General features: G+C 43.1%; 1 pseudogene; it reads right to left on the bottom strand.

Annotated features, from left to right (window-relative positions):
• Positions 1-3,898: 3,898 nt before the first annotated feature.
• Positions 3,899-4,426, bottom strand: LOC103738870 (annotated as a pseudogene).
• Between the last annotated feature and the right edge of the window lie 1,328 nt (positions 4,427-5,754).

Raw genomic sequence — 5,754 nt, 5'->3', positions numbered from 1 at the left:
CATTTTGAGTTTGAGGATAGCCTGAGCTATAAGAGACCCTGTTTCTAAATAAATGCATAAAACTTTGAAAGCATGGATCTCTCACGAATGTAATCTCATCACTGGGGAAGCTGAGGCAAGAGAATCTCAAATTTCAGCCCAGCCTGGGTTGTAATAGTGTGACTCTGACAAAAAATCCAAACAACAAAAAAGGCATTGCCTTTTGGCCTTTTGACTAAGATCAAGTGTAAAAAATGAACTTGTAGTGCAGTTCTAAGAGGTTTAACTTTGATTTTCTTGGCTGGTAATATGGGCTATTTGAGTGAATCTAAGGAACACAGGGACAGTCTCACAGTGCAGAGCTACCAGTGTTTATACTTTGCTTTGCCTTAGAGCCTTGCTGGCTTTCTTTCCAGAGGCAGCAGCTGTTGTGGAGTTTGCAGAGCCTTGAGCTGTTTGGATCCTGCTTCCTCCACTGGATTAGATTACAGGTAAAGCCGTGCTGGGGCGGGTTTTGGACAGGGTCACTTTTGAAATGCGTATGAAAGAAATTCTTTGGCAATGGGACTCCCACACAGCAGCTGGCAATCCGTAGTGCCTTAATTTACCAACTTTGCTGAGGTATCTTTGCTTTGAGAAAAAAAGTAAACGAGAGCAAATGGGGTCTCTCTCTCTCTCTCTCTCTCTCTCTCTCTCTCCCTCCCTCCCTCCCTCCCTCTCTCACACCTGCTCTGTGCTCTCTCTCACCCACAAGGAAGCAACTGTCTTCAGCAAACAGAAGATAAACGACCTTCTGCTCTCTTGATCTTGAGCTGGTGGATTCTAGCAGTAACAATCTACCTACCCGAGTGTAGCAATCAGGTTCGGATCACCCCACCATCCTTCCAATGAGCCAATCCTCTCTTGGTGCCAGAAACCCAAAGGAAATTCAATAGACCACCTGGAGGTTGGGCTTGCCCCACATTTGCTCTAGAAGCCAGAGTTGCCAGTTCTGAAAATAGGTCACAAGTGACTGGCAGTCCCTCAGAGGCTCACAGGAAGTAGCTGCAAAGGTCAGGGGAAGTTTTTAACGACTATACAGGAGGCCAGTGAATGACAGGCTTTGACGAGTTTCTCTGTTTGGAATCTGAAACAGGCACTTGGAGACACTGCTGTAGGTACAGAATGACAGGTGTTGAGATGGCAGCCTAGTGCAGCAGCTCATGAGCTGGCTTTGCCTTACTGGGCAAAAAACCTGTCTCTATGCAGGGGAGTCTTCCTGCAGGATCATAACAGGTTTACTACCTAAGTTTATAAACCCACTACAGCACCCCCAGGAGGACAGTCTAGAGACAGTCCGGACTAGATAAGAAGCCTTTGAATTTCTCTTCTTCCTCTCCCCTTCCTGCCTCTCCTCCTCCCTTTTCTCCTCTCCCTTCCTCTCTTTTCTTTCATGATTAAACCTACAGCCTTACTCATACTACATAAGCAAGCATTAAGCATCCTATCACTGAGCTACATACATTTACTTACTTACTTACTTTTTTTTTTTTTTTTTTTTTGACAGGGTCCTGCTATATAGCCCTGGATGGCCTAGAACTTGCTATGAAGCCAAGGATGAATTTGAACTCCTGATTCTCCTTCTTCCACCTCCTAATTGCTGAGGTTTTAAGTGTGTACCACTGTGCATGGTTTATTTATTTATTTGGTCTTTTTGAGACAGGGTCTCCTTGTAGCTATAGCTGGCCTGGAACTTACTATGTAGACCAGGCTGGCCTTGAACTCACAGAGATTCACCTGCCTCTGCCTCCTGAGTCCTGGGATCAAAGGTGTATACTACCATGCCTGGCCTGAATAGACAGTTTGTTAAGGAAGAGAAAGATGTTCTTGGGAATGGGTGTGGACTAATGAGCTGGGGAGAGACATCCACTAAAAAGCCTTAAGCATTAAGACAAATATTTTTATGGATCAGATTGCTTGTCACTGAAGGTCACACCTTATGCTTAAGAACCTGACTTCTGGGAGGCAGAGGCAGTCAGATCTTCGTGAGTTTGAGGAATCTTGGTTTACATTGCAAGTTTCAGATCAGCCAGGGCTACATAGTGAGCCCTTGACTCAAAAAAAGAAAAGCTATTTCGCTGTATTTAGTTAGGGATAGAGAGCTGACATTAAACTAATAAAAATCTCACCCCATATACCACAGAATAGAAGTCAGCAAACTTTCTGTCTAAAGGGCCAGCTAATAAATGCTTTGGCTTATGGTCATATGTTCCCTATCACAATTCCTCAACTCTCTCATTATAGAATTAAAAACTGCTAGAGACAATGCACAAATGAGTAAGTGTGGCTGTGTTCGAGTAGAACTCCAGAAAACTAGTACATTAGCTCTGTGGAATGTTGAGTGTAGGAACAAAGTCCTGGGGTGGATCCTTAGCAGTAACTAAACAGAGAAAAGCAAAAATGAAGAAAGAAAGAAGGAAAGGAAGAGAGAGAGAGAGAGAGAGAGACAGACAGACAGACAGACAGACAGACAGACTAGGCAGCTAACTGATTTGGGGCTCTTGCTTTCTAGCTAGCTTTGTGATCTTAGAAGTATGTCTCTGTACTTTGGTGTCTTCGCTTCTAAACTGGTAATATGAGTTAATTTGTAAAGTAATTGATGTTTAATAGATACTTAAGTGTTATATGTATGTTAGATGATCAAATATCCTGTAAGGTGGGTAACAGGATTTAATTTCTATTAAAACTGAGATTGGCTTGACCTGTGGGCACAGGTCTGCTGTAATCCCAGCTACTGTAGAGGCCAAAGCAGGAGGATTGTGAGTTCAAGGTCTGCCTGGGCTAGAGTGAGTTCAGAGATAGACTGGGCAACTTAGTGAAGGTACTTCCAAAATGAAAAAAATATTAAAAGGACTGGGCATGTAGTTCAGAGGTATAATGTTTGCCTAGCATGCTTGAGGTTTTAAGTTTAATTCACAGTACCACATATAATAATAGTAATAATAGCCATGTTAATAATAATTGAGATTCAAATTATGAAATGCTTGGCTTATAAAGAGAAGGTTAAATCTTTTTTTGCCTGGAACTAACTATATAGACTGGGTTGGCCTTGAACTTACAGAGATCCACCTGCCTTCTGCCTCCCAAGTGCTAGGACTAAAGGTGTGCACCACCACACCCAGCTAGAAGGCTAAATCTTGAAGTGAGTTTTCCTTCCTTTAAAAAAAATTCCTTTTTTTTCTTTTTTCTTTTCTTTTACTTTACCTTATTTTATTTTATTTTATTTATTTTTTGAGCAAGGGTCTCCTTGTAGTCAGTCACAGCTGGCCTGGAACTCACTGTGTAGCCTGTGCCTCCCGAGTACTGGGATTAAAGGTGTGCTCATTCTCGCCCAGCTTTTTTCTTTTCTTCTTCTTCTTCTTTTTTTTTTTTTTTAAATGTCAAAGTGCTAATGCATTACAAATCTTGAAAAAGGCAACTTTTATTTTTCTGAATAAAATCCATCCGTCATCACATTAAATAAGGAGGTCATTATTTGTCTCTAGTACCAGTCCTTAGGTAACAAACTACAACCTGCCTAGGACAGAAACAAGCCAAAAACTTAATTTGGAGGGGGCGAATTTTGTAACAAATAGTTGGGTTTGCACACATACAAGCAGATTAGCTTCACCGAGTCCCGGGATACCACCTGTTCAGACCAAGCATCTTAGGCTGGAGCCTGCATGCACTTGTCAACTTATTTCTTCAGTATTTCCCTTTTCAGTTATTAAAATCTACTACTCTCTCTGCAGTCAAATTCTGCACACTTTCCATCTTGAACACTCCTAGATGCAAGAACTTGTCTTAACTAAGAGTACCCTAGGTACCTGAAAGCAAAGCGACCTGGGAACCACACCCTTCTCTCAGAACTGGCAGTAGGGATCTTTTTACATCATTTATTTCACTGCTTCTTTCTTTTACTTGCTGAACTGTCCAGAACTTCAATCTTGCCTTTACCACCTTCTGAGTTCAGAAGCTTAAAGTTCTCTATGGTGACTTCAGACAGGATACCTTTGTCTTCATCCTCAGACTCTGAACTGCCCTCTGAATCATCTTGGGGGCTCTCTTCTGAACTATCCTCTTCTTTTAAATCAGACTGATTCATTTCAAATAAAGCCACAGCCATTTGTATAACGTTTCTGGAAGTTTCCTCAATATTTTCAATATTGAAACGACCAGGTGGAGCAACTGCCATTTCAGTTCGTAGCTTTTCCTTGGCCTGTGCCAGTTGTGGGAGAAAGGTCTGCACTTGGTCTAGTAACCGACCCCTCTGGATGCAAACTGTCTGAAGAGTGAAGGTCTTCCCGGAGTTAGGCTTAGAGTTGATGAGCAACCTGTCCCATGTACCTCCTTGGCCCTCGCTCCCTGCCGTCAGCAGCTCCCTGGACACTGGGACCTCCGAGCTGTCCACGGTGGAGGATGAAGAACGTCAGGGCCGGGGTCACGTGCACCAACCTCGGTGCTTCCCCTCGCCCAGTTTTTTTCAACTGCTCTTTTCTCATCAGAAGTCCAATCACATCTGAATGCAGGGACCTTCCCTGCAACAGCTGAGTTAGGCACTGTCCTTCAAACCAAAACTTAAAGGGCTGCTGGTAGTTTCTCCTGTCCTGATCCAAGCAGGAAGTTATAAGCAGCAGTGTGTTAAAACAGGTTTGCATCAGCTCACTCATTCTGACGTCTACATTTTCAGTAATTTTGTGATTTGATTGTTAAACTGATAGAAGGATGAATTGTCTATGGTGGGAACAGTTACACCATAGAATTGTCAGATGAAATCCATGTGCAAGTGTTTTATTTATAGGACAGGTTTTCTTGCATGTAGCTGGCTATATGCCACCAGACAGACGCGTTATCTCTAAACAAGGTGTTCACAAACAATATTCAGTGTCTTGTGACCCACCATAGCTCAGGGCACCATGGCCTCAGAAGAAAGCCAGGCCCATGGGTTTCACTTGGCGGCAGAGACAGAAGACAGGTTATACTCATTGTTTAGCCCCAGGAATGAGTGAGTAGTGACTCTGGACTCTGGTTTCTAGACTTCTGATTCATAGCTCTGCTCCCTGCTCCTGTTCCAGGACATGCACACATGACACCTCCCAACATGCACACTTGCCTGTGAGGGGTTCAAGTCAAATAGGGATGGAATGGTTTGGGGGGGGGGGGAGAGAGAGAGAGAGAGAGAGAGAGAATACAATGTGGGCAAGCAGCCTTATCAAATCAGCATTTTATTTTTTGCCATGCTAAGGATGAACCAAGGATTATAACTAAGTACTCTAGCACTGAGGTATGTGCCCTAACCCTCAAAATACTTCCATTTTTTGGTTGTATTTAAATTTTTTAATAATTACATTTATTCATTTATTTAGTGTGTATATGTGTGTGTGCATGGGTCCCAGGGCCCATAGGCAGAAGTCAAAAGACAACTTGTGGGAGTTAGTTCTGGTCTTACAGAACCAGGTGGGTTCCAGGGCTCAAACTCACATTATCAGGTGGCAAGTGCCTTTACCTATTGATCCATCTCACTGAACGTGTTTTTGAGACAGGATCTCACCACGTAACCTAGAATGGTCTCACACTTTGATCTTTCTGACTGTACTTCCCAAATATTGGAACTACATCATGTCTGGCTTCTTCCCTCTGTCCCTCCATCCCCCCCCCCCTTCTCTCCCCTTTCTTTTTCTTTCTTTCCTTTTGGATAGTGTTTCCTATAGCCCAGGCCGGCCTCAATTTACCATGTAACCAAGGCTTACCTTGAAC

This window comes from Nannospalax galili, unplaced genomic scaffold, assembly GCF_000622305.1.
Source record: "Nannospalax galili isolate Female #2095 unplaced genomic scaffold, S.galili_v1.0 scaffold599, whole genome shotgun sequence".
In the NCBI taxonomy this organism is placed as follows: Eukaryota; Metazoa; Chordata; class Mammalia; order Rodentia; family Spalacidae; genus Nannospalax; species Nannospalax galili.
Note: the sequence above shows the minus strand (reverse complement) of the source record. Positions and strands in the feature narration are given on the sequence as shown.